Source organism: Triticum dicoccoides, chromosome 4A (assembly GCF_002162155.2).
Source record: "Triticum dicoccoides isolate Atlit2015 ecotype Zavitan chromosome 4A, WEW_v2.0, whole genome shotgun sequence".
NCBI lineage: Eukaryota > Viridiplantae > Streptophyta > Magnoliopsida > Poales > Poaceae > Triticum > Triticum dicoccoides.
In genome coordinates this window covers 198,075,605-198,091,379 of record NC_041386.1, presented here as the reverse complement: position 1 = coordinate 198,091,379, position 15,775 = coordinate 198,075,605, and positions in this window count along the sequence as shown.

Genomic DNA, 15,775 nt, shown 5'->3' with positions numbered 1-15,775 from the left:
TATTACATGCTGCCACAGGTTGTTTCTAGTGAGCTGATTTGCTTTGTTTGTAGTGAATTAGGAATTTGCTCAAGTCTTAAAGATGACTCTAGCACTAAAGTACCAAATGCAAAGTATTAGGAAATACAGTAGCTTTTAAGATATTCACCATGATGCAAATTTTGTTCTTAGATCTTCTCTGTTAGTGAACTAATCGCTACTTGCAGGAAAAGGTGTCAGCCGACAGGGGTAGTAGTGCATCAATGAAGGTCACAGCAGGTCTGGACATGATTAGTGGACTTACAGGTTAGTTTAGGGGCAGACTATGAGGGCTTTGTTATCATTAATTAGATGTATTCTTTGGAAAAAATGTGAGGGCTTGCTATCTGCCAATGTCACCAAAAGTGCGAGTTCAGGGAGAAAATTTCTTCTTTCTACTTGATCAGTATACCTACATGTTGATAAACCACTCAATATTATTTTTAGTGTCTCCAGATTATAATATGGTTGTGTGAGACCAAAGAACTACTGCAAAGCATATAGGTGTTGGAGCTTAGAGCAAAGAAAATTGGAAATACTATTTCCATAGGAAAAAGTTTATAGCTTAGATGATACTAATTCCTCCTTTAGTATGATTGTATTTTTCTATAAGATATGCCAAATAGCACTCAATTTTCCCATGTATGTTAGATGAAACGCACAAGGAAAAAAAGTTATGGACTCCCTTGTAGGTGCCTAATGTGTCCTTTTGTTAAGTAGCAATGCATGCTTCAGCTTATAATCTATTCAGTGAATTTGATTGTCTTATCTCATATGCTTAGTTATTCTACAATGTCCAAGTTGACATCAGGGATCACGCCCTACTGTTCTTATAGGAATAACTTCTTGCTAACATTCTGAGACATGACTGTATTTAGTCTCTCTACAAATACACTTGAGTTGATACCTTTCTGTCCTCCTAATTCTGTTTCATCACGTGAATCAAATGTATGTTGGTTATGCCTAGCCATGAGGTATAAATTGGCTGGTCAATGCAATGTCAGTGGCAGGAAACATCAACACCACACTTCAAATCTTGAAAAAACAAATGGTGCGTATACGATGCTTTGCTAACGGATGGCGGTAGGACACAAATGTGGACCATACAGGTTGAAAACAAGAGAGATACCAATATACTATGTCATTGGTCGTATTTTTCTATGAGAAAGTCATTGGTCGTACTAGGATAGGACAATACGTGTAGCATCACTCAACTAGAGTAGCAACGAGTCCATTTATAAGCTATTGCTAGGCAAAGTTTACTTCAGGAGTAGTTGCCTGTTGGTACACTGTTTTATACGACAACTTGGAAGTTAGATTGTTTTTCATGGAGTTATAAAGCGAGGCAATATTATCTCTATTCACATATTTTAAGTACATGCATGATTTTTGTTTCTGCTTCTAACTGAAAAACAACATGTAATTTTGATTAATGTTGAAAAGAACAAAAAATGTTTCTAAAATGTTTTCGATTCACCTATATTTTTATTTGCGTAATTCATTATATTAATATTAGCCCACACCATATCTCTTTCTTGCTGATATGTAATCACTTTTTAATATTTTTTAAAGTGATGTGGATCATATGACACCTAGGAACCAAAGCAATACATGTGGTCTGTATAAACATTTGAATATTTGATTGCACTTCCACTTGATTTATGAGATTGGGCAAATAATTATGTGGCCGCTACTGGGAGATTCTCTTTTAGGTACATGGAGGAGATGACACTGAAGGTGTACTATTATCTGTGAAAATTGTGTATGTTTATATTTTTCTATGATTTTTTATAATTATATAGTCAAAAACAAACTTATTGTGTTTGTGATGGTCAGTGTGTACAATTGTCCAACAATTCCATGTGGACATAACAGCATGGCAGAACTTCATGAACTCAAGTTTATTTAGTTGCTTCACAGTATGGCATGATACAAACATCATGCTGCTCCCTGTGGTTCAACAATTGTACACTATAATTAAGAAAGTATTGTCAGCAGTTTTGTTTGTAAACATCCGAATATCATTTGTTTCCACAATTGAAGCATTAGTGATTGTATGCTTCACTTTTTCCATGGAACATATTTATATAATAAATACACAGGGAGGAGAGTGAATAAATGGTGGAACTTCTTTCATAGATTATGAATTTTTTAAATATTTTTGGCAGCTTTTGACACATAATGAAGAAACCATTAAGATCAGGGTGGTCAGAATCACGATTTTGAATCGGATCGGAGCTCTAATGGTAGAATCGTAAATCATAGAATCTTCACTACCAGGATCGTAGAAACGTAGATTTTATGAACTGAAATCGTAGAATCGGATGGGTAAGTTTGGATCGTAAAGTCGTAGAATCATATAACAAAATCGCGATTCTAACAAACTTGATTAAGATATTGTAGGCCAAGGAAAACAAACTAATGTGTTTTGATGGGATATACAAATGTTACTTAAATGTATGACTAAATAAGAAGCTGAGGTAAGAATTTAATTCAAGAGCATAAACTCACAAACGTGTGTTCTTATATTTAACCAATATTAAAAAAATTATTCCTCAAAGTAGTTACCAAAATAACTAGCCCATGCGGTCACACTGGTTGACGACTAGTATTCATAATATTGATGCCAAAAGATTCAAAGTTGATAATGATAGTGCAACATATTTGTGGCACTGGCATTTAGGTCATATTGGTGTAAAGTGCATGAAAAAACTCCATGTGGATGGACTTTTGGAATCACTTGATTATGAATCATTTGATGCTTGCGAACCATGCCTCATGGGCAAGATGACTAAAACTCCGTTCTCCGGAAGAATGGAGCGAGCCACTGACTTATTGGAAATAATACATAGCAATGTATGTGGCCCGATGAGTGTTGAGGCTCACGGCGGGTATCGTTATTTTCTGACCTTCACAGATGATTTGAGCAGATATGGGTATATCTACTTGATGAAACACAAGTCTGAAACATTTGAAATGTTCAAAGAATTTCAGAGTGAAGTGGAGTATCATCGTAAGAAGAAAATAAAGTTTCTACGGTTTGACCGCGGAGGCGGATATTCAAGTTACGAGTTTGGCCTTCATTTAAAACAATGTGGAATAGTTTCACAACTCACGCCACCTAGAACACCACAGCGTAGTGGTGTGTCTGAACATCATAACCGTACTTTATTAGATATGGTGCGGTCTATGATGTCTCTTACCGATTTACCACTATCATTTTGGGGTTATGCATTATAGACAGCTGCATTCACTTTAAATAGGGCACCATCTAAATCCATTGAGATGACACCGTATGAACTATGGTTTGGCAAGAAACCTAAGCTATAATTTCTTAAAGTTTGGGGTTATGATGCTTATGTGAAAATGCTTCAGCCTGATAAGCTCGAACCCAAATTGTAGAAGTGTGTCTTCATATTATACCCAAAAGAAACTATTGGGTACACCTTCTATCACAGATCCGAAGGCAAGATCTTTGTTGCTAAGAATGGATCCTTTCTAGAGAAGGAGTTTCTCTCGAAAGAAGTGAGTGGGAGGAAAGTAGAACTTGATGAGGTAATTGTACCTTCACTCGAATTGGAAAATAGCTCATCATAGCAAACCGTTCCAGTGATGCCTACACCAACTAGAGAGGAAGCTAATGATAATGATCATGATCATGAAACTTCAGATCAAGTACTACAGAACCTCGTAGGTCAACCACAGCACGTTCCGCACCAGAGTGGTACAGTAATCCTGTTTTGGAGGTCATGTTACTAGACCATGACGAACCTACGAACTATGAAGAAGTAATGATGAGCCTAGATTCCGATAAATGGCTTGAGGCCATTAAATCTGAGATAGGATCCATGTATGAGAACAAAGTGTGGACTTTGGTTGAGTTGCCCGATGATCGAAGAGTCATAGAGAATAAATGGATCTTCAAGAAGAAGACTGATGTTGATGGTAATGTTACTATCTACAAAGCTCGACTTGTCGAGAAAGGTTTTCGATAAGTGCAAGGAGTTGACTACGATGAGACCTTCTCACCCGTAGTGATGCTTAAGTATGTCCAAATCATGTTAGCAATTGCCGCATTTTATGATTATGAAATCTGGCAAATGGACATCAAAACTGCATTCCTTAATGGATTTCTTAAAGAAGAGTTGTATGTGATGCAACCAGAGAGTTTTTGTCGATCCTAAAGGTGCTAACAAAGTGTGCAAGCTCCAGCGATCCATCTATGGACTGGTGCAAGCATCTCGGAGTTGGAATATACACTATGATGAGGTGATCAAAGCATATGGTTATATACAGACTAAAGCCTGTATTTACAAGAAAGTGAGTGGGAGCTCTGTAGCATTTTTAATATTATATGTGGATGACATATTGTTGATTGTAAATGATATAGAATTTCTAGATAGCATAAAAGAATACTTGAATAAAAGTTTTTCAATGAAAGACCTTGGTGAAGCTGCTTATATATTGGGCATCAAGACCTATAGAGATAGATCAAGATGCTTAATTGGACTTTCACAAAGCACATGCCTTGATAAAGTTTTGAGGAAGTTTAAAATGGATCAGTCAAAGAAAGGGTTCTTGCCTGTATTACAAGGTGTGAAGTTGAGTCAGACTCAATGCCCGACCACTGCAGAAGATAGAGAGAAAATGAAAGTCATTCCCTATGCCTCAGCCATAGGTTCTATCATGTATGCTATGCTGTGTACCAGACCTGATGTGTGCCTTGCTATAAGTCTAGTAGGGAGGTACCAAAGTAATCTAGGATTGTATCACTGGACAGCTGTAAAGGACATCCTAAAGTACATGAAAAGGACTAAGGATATGTTTCTCATTTATGGAGGTGACAAAGAGCTCGTCGTAAATGGTTACGTCGATGCTAGATTTGAAACTGATCTGGATGACTCTAAGTCATAAACCGGATACGTATTTATATTGAATGGTGGAGCTGTTAGTTGGTGCAGTTCCAAGCAGAGCGTCGTGGCGGGATCTACGTGTGAAGCGGAGTACATAGGTGCTTCGGAAGTTGAGAATGAAGGAGTCTAGATGAAGGAGTTCATATCCAATCTAGGTGTAATACCTAGTGCATCGGGTCCAATGAAAATCTTTTGTGACAATACTGGAGCAATTGCCTTGGCGAAGGAATTCAGATTTCACAAAAGAACCAAGCACATCAAGAGACGCTTCAACTCCATTTGTGATGAAGTTAAGGAGGGAGACATAGAAATTTGCAAAATACATACGGATCTGAATGTGGCAGGCCCATTGACTAAGCCTCTTCCACGAGGGAAACATGATCAGCACCAATACTCCATGGGTGTTAGAATCATTACAATGTAATCTAGATTATTGACTCTAGTGTAAGTGGGAAACTAAAGGAAATATGCCCTAGAGGAAATAATAAAGTTGTTATTTTATATTCCCTTATATCATTATAAATGTTTATTATTCCTGCTAGAATTGTATTAACGAGAAACTTGATACATGTGTGGATACATAGACAAAACATTGTGTCCCTAGTAAGCCTCTACTAGACTAGCTCGTTAATCAAATATGGTTAAGTTTCCTAAGCATAGACATGTGTTGTCATTTGATGAACTGGATCACATCATGTAGCGACCCGACCTGAAATCGGTCAAGTCTCTATGTAGCTGTACCATCCCAAGATCATGCTGGCACACATTACATTGATGGAAAGATTGAAAGTTCAATCACACCTGAATTTATTACACGATTCTCATATCGGGTCTTTATTACATCATAATAAATTCGGCCTAGGGCCAACTCATGAGAAATAAACTAAATAAAGTTGCGGAAGCGTAGACGATAAAGCGAGTCCATCCGACTCCATAGGGCAATTACCGAGTGTAGATCGTAGCCTCACTCCTGGTCGGAAAACTCCTCTGAAACATGAGACATTGCCGCCGTGTAGGTTAGCATTTTGAATATACCGACCAGTCATAGAGAGAACAACAATAACAAGTCAAAATTTGGCTGTGGGGTTCTAATTAAGTTCTATGTTTTTGGAAAAAAGCCAATTTTTTCCTACAACAAAGGACTTGCTTGCAATTACTACAAAATGTTGGTTGTTAATGAGATGGTTCCGCCAACCAGTGTCTCATACCCGAAAATCATTAATAACCCATCAATTAACTAATTATGTTTAGTGTTGAGATTTTTGAAATACTACAATTCTAGAGGTTCATTTGTCCGTAACTAGGGACACGGCTAATCGATTAGGTTTCTACTCTGCAGAGTCTTGTGCACTTTACCTGCAAGAATCGTTCCCTCCTATATGTCCTCGCACTGCCTGGTGTTTGAAGACGGGACGAACGAAACAGGGTCTTCCGTAGAGTTTCTCTGGGCCACTGTCGGTGCCCATCCAATCCTACCATTCTTCTACATCTCGTAGCACCGTCCGGCCAGAGTCACACCTAGGGTCGACCAAGCCAGAGCCCATAATGGCTTGCGACTGCATAGGTAAGATTCCGGTCAAGGGGTATCCATCCGTCTCTTCGAGGCGGGGTGAAGCTCTCTGCAAGATGTCATGGCGCTTCTCCATGCATCTCGGCCATCAGATGGTTGCTCCAGGGTACCCGTCAACCATCCTCCACCCAATAGTGAGTTTGAAGTCCATCTTGAGCTTGAAGTCATGGGGTGGTCATCATCTTGACTCTCACATCTCCCTTATGAATCACTCAACCAACCCCGTCTACGAGCATAGCAAAATAAACTACATCGTCCCGGGCAATGGTAACACGGGGGAACTGGGTTCAACCTACCACATGATACTACTCAAGACCTATTCAATTTCTCCTACTGCATGCATGGTGGGGAGGAAATACTACAAATGCAATAAAACATAGGAATTTAAAATTCATGATCAAAACTTGCCGGGCTGACGGTCTTCGAACGCTAGTGACTCGTGATAGCAAGCTTTGCACTTCGGAAATTCTACTCGAAGCAAACAATGAATACATAAGCATACAACTATATTAACATAACAACAAGCTAACGTAAATCACACAAGCACTCAAACCAAAACCAAAGAGAACTCGAAGAACTCCAAACAAAGTTTTCATTACTTCAAGCAAACAACTAGGAAATAATTTTTATCCTACTAAAACTTTTACTAATAGAACCAAAACAAGGGTTTTGCTAACTAACATAAAGGAAAACAACATATAAACTAGGTGTAAAAAGAATCACATCAAAAGCTATTATAGAACTCATATTATGCCAAAAACAAGACTAGCAAGAAAACAAAATAAAACTTTTTATTTTGCTGTAAATAAAAGTTCACCCTCTGTAACTACAGAAACTAATCTAAAATAAATTATAACAGAGGTAAAATAAAATTTTAAAATAACTAGAATAACATAAAACAACGGCAAGCTAAAAAAACTAGAAAAGCTTGTTTTCGAGTAAAACTATTTTTAATAAAATCTATAAATACCTAAATTAATCCTACTGCTAGGCAAGGTCAAAACAAGCAGTGGCAAAAAGAATCATCTAATAATATTAATTTTAACTCAATTTATATCAGAAATACTAATCTGACTAAAACTAATAGAAAACAATTTTTAAAAACTTAAACATGGACGAATCTATTTTCTACAGAAAATATAAGAAATTTTTAAACTAAAAAAATAATCAACTAAAAATATTAAATAACCCAAGAGATATAGATTTTACAAGATTGGAACTATTTTGTATTAAAAACAGAAACGAAAATAAAACAAAAAACTAACGCACTAACAGGCCGAAACAGTGAGCGCTCTAAAACTATACAATGCCTAAGCGCTTAATAGATCAAAGCGTTCACGGGCTAACAAAAATAAACCGACCGGCTAGTCCAACTAAACCGCAACTTAAAATAAACCGATCTAACCAGGAATAAATCGAAACTAAACCGGTCTACTAAAGAAAGACCAAACTCTTCGCGTGATCTAATCTGGGCCCTAGATTGGAAATCTGACGGTGGTGGGGAGCTCAGGCTTATAGCGGATGGCGGCAACGGACGGATACGACGGTGGCTCGGGCGACGGTGGCGATGGCGGCTTCGGTGGTCGGCGAAGGCGATGGAGTGGTCGGTCGGGTGCGGTGGGGCGAAGGGAGGTCGGGGGTGGAGTCGAGGTGGCGCGGAAATGACGGAGGCGATCGGGGCGATGGCGACTGGTCCCTGGTGAGCTGCAGCTCCAGCGAGCGGCAGTCGAGCTCGGGGGCGACGACTTCGGGGTTCCTAGGCGATGAGAGGATGTCAAAGAGGTGCAGAACAAAGAGGGCGTTCGTGTGAAGGTGCTTAGAGGTAAGGAGAATCCTTACCGGGATCAGTAGCGGTGGCGAACCAAGGCGGCGAGATGCGTTTGAAGATGGCGATGGCTGTGGTTAAGTTTGAGCTAGGGTTTTAGGGCGATCAAGAGAGGAGAGGTAGGGGTTTTATAGGAAACGTTGCTTGGCCGAGGGGAAGGCTTGGGGTACGGTTTTGAGAGGGGCGCGGACTCGACAAGCGTCGAGCGGAGCGAGATACACGGGCGCGGTTGATGCGGGGGTTGAGGACGAGGTGGGGTCGGGGTGTCGGTGACGGAGAGAAAGGGATGTGCGGTTGGGTGACCGAGGGGGAGGTGGTTCGGGCGCGGCACTGGTGGAGCAGGCCGGCTCGGTCGCTGGCCAGGCTGTGGCCTCGCTGACTGGGCCGTCGGCCTGGCCAACTCGGGGGGCTTTTCTTTTTTCTTTTTTATTTCTTTTTGAATTAAGGCGGAGAGAAAAATAAAATATAGATAAATCTATAATGTTTTTATATAGGACATATATATATATATCAGGAAAATAAATCCTAAAAGATGAACTATTTTCCAGAGGCAAAACGGAAACTAAAAAACATTTTCTGCAAATTCCAAATAAACTTCAAATTTGAATTCAAACCTTTTGGAAATATTTTTCTTATGACATTTTTTGGAGTATCATGTTTTCTCCTCTCATACTTTTGCACTAGTATTTGTCAGGTATTTTTGAAATCAATTTCAATTGCCAATTCAAATTGAAATTCAAATAAAACTCAAATGCCTCTGCAATTTCAAATGTCACTCAATTTCAAACCACATGCATAGATGCTTAGCTAATAATTGTAAAACATTCGAAATTGAAAATTTGGGATGTTACAAACCAACCCACCTTAAGATGAATCTCGCCCTCGAGATTCGGGTTGGCTAGCAAATAGACGCGGGTGGTATCGACGGAGATCTTCTTCTCGCTCCCAGGTGGCTCCCTCCTTGGAGTGGTGGCTCCACAGAACCTTGCCGAACATGATGATCTTCCGGGTAACTCTGTTTGCAGTCTCAAGAATTCTGACGGGTTTCTCCTCATAAGTCAGATCATGGTCAAGATGTATGGCCTCTAGGGGCTCTGTGTCTCTCAAGGGAATATTGGCCATCTCAGCATGGCATTTCTTCAGCTGGGATACATGAAAGACATCATGAACTCCTGATAATCCTTCTGGCAATTCCAGCTTGTATGCAACTTCTCCTCTGTGTTCGAGGATTTCGTAGGGGCCAATGAACTTGGGTGCTAATTTTCCTTTAACACCAAACCTCTTGGTTCCTCGAAGTGGGGACACACGGAAATATGCTCGATCTCCCGCTTTGCACGTTACTTCCTTGCGTTTACTGTCGGCATAACTCTTCTGTCTCGACTGGGCTATCTTAAATCTGTCTCGGATCAGCTTGACCTTCTCTTCGGAGTCTCTGATAAGATCGGGACCAAAAAGTTTTTGGTCTCCAACACCATCCCACAATAATGGTGTTATGCACCTCCTTCCATATAGAGCTTCGAAAGGGGGAATCTTCATACTGGTCTGATAGATGTTGTTGTACGAGAACTCTGCGTATGGCAGATTGTCATCCCATCTAGACCCATAGTCTAGCCCATAGGCTCTCAACATGTCCTCCAGAATCTGATGGACTCTCTCGGTCTATCCATCTGTCTGCAGATGAAAAGTTGTACTGAACTTCAGCCTCGTACCTAAAGTTTCATGCAACTGATTCCAAAACTTTGAGGTAAACTGTGTTCCTCTATCTGACACGATACTCCTCGGAACTCCATGTAGCCATACTATCCTGGTCATGTATATCTTTGCTAACTTAGCGCTGGTATATGTGGTCTTCACAGGAAGGAAATGAGCTACCTTGGTCAAGCAATCAACTACTACCTAGATAGACTCATAACCTGAACGGGTCCTGGGTAATCCTGTGATAAAATCCATTCCAAGTTTTTCCCATTTCCACTCGGGTATCGGTAGAGGTTGAAGTAACCCTACCGGCTTCTGAGGTTCCGCCTTTACTCGCAGACAAACATCACATACTGCTACGTACTCGGCAATATCCTTCTTCATACCTATCCAGCAGAAACTAACCTTCAAGTCCAGATACATCTTGGTGTTGCCTCGGTGAATCGAGTATGGTGAATCATGGGCCTCGTAAAGAATAAACTTCCTAACCTCTGGGTCACTGGGCACATAAATACGATCCTCAAACCATAAAGTTCCGTGCTCATCCTCACGAAAACCTTTAGCCTTTCTGTTACTTATCTTTTCCTTTATATTTGCAATTTCCTTGTCCGTCTTCTGGGCTTCATGGATTCTTTCGGTCAGTGTGGACTGTATATCCAAGGTGGCGACAAATCCTCTTGGTACTATCTCCAGTCGGAGCTCTCTGAGATCGTCGGCTAATTCCTGAGGTAATCCTCCAGCTATGAGGGTGTTCACATAGCTTTTATGGCTCCAGGCATCTACTACAACATTTGCCTTCCCTAGGTGATAATGCAATCTCATGTCATAGTCCTCAATCAACTCTAGCCATCTGCTCTACCTAAGGTTTAACTCCTTCTGCGTGAAAATATACTTTAAGCTCATATGATGCATGTAGACATCACAACTGTTTTCGATAAGGAAATGTCTCCAGGTCTTGAGTGTGTGCACTATGGCTGCTAACTCCAAATCGTGTGTGGCATAAATCATCTCGTGAGGTCGTAGCTGTATGTAGGGATAAGCTACAACTTTTCCTGCCTACATGAGCACTCCTCCGAGTCCTTGACGAGAAGTATCACAATATACCTGGTATTCCTTGTGTATGTCTGGAAAAATGAGCACTAGGGCTGTAACCAGACGTTTCTTCAACTCCTGAAAACTTGCTTCACAGTTCTCGGTCCAAACGTACTTAGTTTCCTTCTTCAACAACTCGGTCATGGGCTTAGCAATCTTGGAGAAATTTTCAATAAATCTCCGATAATATCCTGCAAGTCCGAGAAAACTGCGGATCTCCTTAACTGAGGTGGGGGACAGCCAGTTGGTGACCGATTCAACCTTGGTGGCGTCGTCTGCTATTCCTTCTCCTGAAATAACATGTCCAAGGAATCCGACTTCCTTCAACCAAAATGCACATTTGCTAAACTTGGCATATAACTGATGTTCTCGGAGTTTCTCCAGAACTAGACGCAGATGTTCCTTATGCTCTTCCTCGCTCTTGGAGAAAACCAATATGTCATCGATGAACACCACGACAAACTTGTCCAGATATTCCATAAATACCTTGTTCATCATGCTCAGAAAATATGTAGGGGCATTTGTCAATCCGAATGACATGAAGGTATACTCATATAAACCATACCTGGTGGTGAAAGTTGTTTTGGGTATATCCTGTTCACAAATCTTCAACTGATGATACCCTGATCGAAGATCGATCTTGGAGAATACTTTGGCTTCGACTAGCCGATCAAATAAATCATTAATCATCGACAAAGGGTACTTGTTCTTGATGGTCACGTCGTTCAATGAACGATAATCCACAACCATTCTCAGGGTTCCATCCTTCTTCTCTACCAAAAGGACTGGGGCTCCCCAAGGTGACGAACTTGGGTGAATATATCCTTTCTCCAATAATTCCTTGATCTGCTTCTTGATCTCTTCCAAATCATTCGGGGGCATCCGATAAGGTCTCTTGGATATTGGGGCTATGCCTAGTAATAACTTGATCAAAAATTATATTTCTCTATCAGATGTCATTCCTGGTAATTCCTTCGGAAATACATCGGGAAAATCTTGCACTACGGGCACTTCCTCTTGAACCACTCCTGTGATGGAATTCACCTGATTCTTCATCGGCGTGCATCTGGATACATACTTGATCCTCTTCTGCTTCGGGGTGGTGAGCAAAATCGTCTTGCGGGACTAGTCAATGTTTCCTTCAAACTTCGTCAACCAGTCCATGCCTAGGATTATGTCCAATCTCTAGGATTCCAATACTATGAGGTCTGTGGGGAAATCATGATTTCCGATGCCGAGGGCCGAATGAAAGCCTAAGCCTGCCATCATCTCTCCTCCTGGGGAAGTGACCTGAAGAGGGGTTCTAGTGGGCAACCCGTACTTTTCCACAACTACCCTTGATATGAATGAATGTGTTGCACCAGAATCAAACAGTACCAATACTGGACGTGAATTTAATAAAAACGTACCAACCACTGTGTCTGGCTGATCATAGACATCCTCCACGTCGATGTGGTTCACCTGGGCACGAGGAAAATGATTGGTCTTCTTGGTAGCTGAGTTTCCATTGCCATTGCCGTTTCCATTCCCCCGCTTGGCCTCCGGACAATCGGTGGCATAGTGTCATGTCTTCTGGCACTTGAAACAGGTGATATGGCTCAGATCCTTCTAAGCCGGAGTGGGACGGTGCTGGTTGCCATTGCCTCCATTTCCCGACTTGAAGTTTTTGTTGTTGTCAGTGTTCCCATTCCCTCCATGGTTGTGTCCTCCATGGGTGTGACCTCCCGGGTATGGTGTGTAGCGAGGCTTCTGCTGAGCTCCTTGGTTGTACTTCCCCTGAATATACTTCCGCTTGCGGCTATCCATATGTTGTTGCTTTCCTTCAAGGATGATGGCCTTATCTACCAGCTCCTGGTAGTTATTGAAGGTGGCCACCATCAGCTGCATTCCCAGCTCATCATTAAGTCCTTCGAGAAACTTCTCCTATTTTGCGGCATCTGTGGCCACATCACCCGGGTAATAGCGAGCTAACTAGCTGAACTCATCCATGTTCTGCCCCACAGTACGGTTTCCCTGGCGTAACTTGCGGAACTCACGCTTCTTCAGACTCATGGCTCCAGCTGAAACATGGCCAGTGCGGAAGGCCTGCTAAAACTGATCCCCGTAATGGTGGTGATGGGATAGGTGGTGGTGTAGTTATCCCACCAAGCGGCTGCGGGTCCATCCAGTTGATGTGCGGCAAAATGCACCTTCTCAGCATCTATGCATCCAGTAGTTGCTAGCTCCGATCTTGCGGAGCCAATCATTAGCTACAATCGGCTCGGTGCTGCTAGAGAACACCAGCGGATTCAGCCTTAGGAACCGGGTCTGGTTATTGACAGGGGGTGGTGGTGGTGGATTGTTGTTGTAGTTGTTGTTGCCTTGGTTCTGGATGAGCATTTGCATCAACGTATTCTGCTGTTGGATCAGCTGGGTGAGTTCCGGTGGGAAAGTGAATTCGGGGTCATGTCTCGGAGGCATCTAGTGTTTTGGAGTGGATGAGAAATTAGAATAGAACAGGGGTCTAATGAGAAAATAGTACTACCCAAATGAATGCACAATCGTAATCACACCAATCATTTATTCATTCATCTCAAACAAGGTTCAATCTCAGATTACAAAACCTCACGACTAATTGAAAATAACGGCCTAACTGATCGACGAAAAATAAAATAAAATAACATGGTGTTCGACTAAATGTCTTCATCAGTTATCCTTGCGTCCTCTGGTGCGGCGCCTCCTCTTGCGGCTTCCTTCCGTGGAGCTGTTGCTCACAAGGGGTTCGTCATCTCCACTCGGAAAAAGGTCTTCTCCCTGGTCCATCTTTTCCTCCAATGTGGCAATATATTTCTTCAGGTCATCGATTCTATCCATAAAATCCTTGACTTCTTATTCATGTTCAAGGAAGTCCGCGCGTGCCTTCTCCTCCAGTTCCAATTCACGGAACAACAACCTCTTGTGTACCTTCAAGCTTCAGCGTGTCTGGATTTCCTGGTTCCTGATGAGACTCTCCAAGTCTTGGACATATGAAAGAACGGAGTCGTCCTCCATGGTACGGATGATATCTCCATTCCTAGTTCTGCGAGAAATCATGGAGAGGTCTGATGGGTTGAGCTCCGCCCTGTACTCTTCTCGGAGATGTCCAAGTGCATGATAAATCTCCATGTATCTTCCGAGGATCCAAGTGAAAGCAGTAAACTCAAAGTCAATGGGCTCTGAATGTCCTTCGAAGGTCCTCCATGGAATGTGCACCTTAATCCTGTAGCGGGTATCCGTCGAAAGTGCATTGGTAGGCTTCCCGGTGATTAAAGGTAGAGCAATCTTCAACTTCTTCACAATCTGAACTAGCTTCTTGCCGACAAGCATTGTCTCATCTGGCTGGCAAAACTACGGTAGCAGAACTGGGGTGAACTCGGCGGCCATCTAGAATGTTGAAAATCAGAGAGAATTCAGAAATGAATAGGGGAGAATTATAGAATGATAAAATAAAATAATTTCTTCCTATGGCTTTCCGATCCTAGGGGTTACGTCCTACGGTCAGCGTGTGCTCTGATACCATCTCTATAGCGACCCGACCAAAAATCGGTCAAGTCTCTGTGTAGCTGTACCATCCTAAGATCATGCTGGCACACACATTACATTGATGAAAAGATTCAAAGTTCAATCACACCTGAATTTATTACACGATTCTCATATCGAGTCTTTATTACATCATAATAAATTCAGCCTAGGGCCAACTCATGAGAAATAAACTAAATAAATCTGCGGAAGTGTAGACGATAAAGTGAGTCCATCCGACTCCATAGGGAAATCACCGAGCGTTGGTCAACATTTTCAATATGCCGGCAAATCATAGAGAGAACAACAATAATAGGGCTAACACTATATGCAATTTGGCTATGGGGTTCTAAGTTTAATGTTTTTGCGAAAAAGCCATTTTTTCTTACAACAAAGGGCTTGCTTGTAATTACTACAAAATGTTGGTTGTTAATGCGATGGTTCCGCCAACCAGTGTCTCATACCCGAAAATCATTAATAACCCATCAATTAATTAATTATGTTCGGTTTTGAGATTTCTGAAATACTCCAATTCCAGAGGCTCATTTCTCCGTAACCAGGGAGATGGCTAATCATTGAGGTTTCTACTCTACAGAGTCTTGTGCACTTTACTCGCAAGAATCATTCCCTCCTTTATGTCCTTGCACTGCCTGGTGTTTGAAGACGGGATGAACAAAACAGGGTCTTTCGTAGAGTTTCTCTGGGCCACTGCCGGTGCCCATCCAATCCTACCGTTCGTCTACATCTTATAGCACCGTCCGGCCAGAGTCACACCTATGGTCGACCAAGCCAGTGCCCATAATGGCTTGTGTCTGCACATGTAAGCTTCCAATCAAGGGGTATCCATCCATCTCTTTGTGGCTGGGTGAAGTGTTCCGCAAGTTGTCATGGCACTTCTCCATGCATCCCTGCCATCAGCTGGTTTCTCCAGGGTGCCCGTCAACCGTCCTCCGCCCAGTAGTGAGTTTGAAGTCCATCTTGAGCTTGAATTCATGGGGTTGTCATCATCTTGACTCTCACATCTCCCTTATGAATCACTCAACCAATCCTGTCTACGAGCATAGCAAAATAAACTACATCGTCCCGGGCAATGGTAACAAGGGGAAACTGGGTTCAACCTACCAC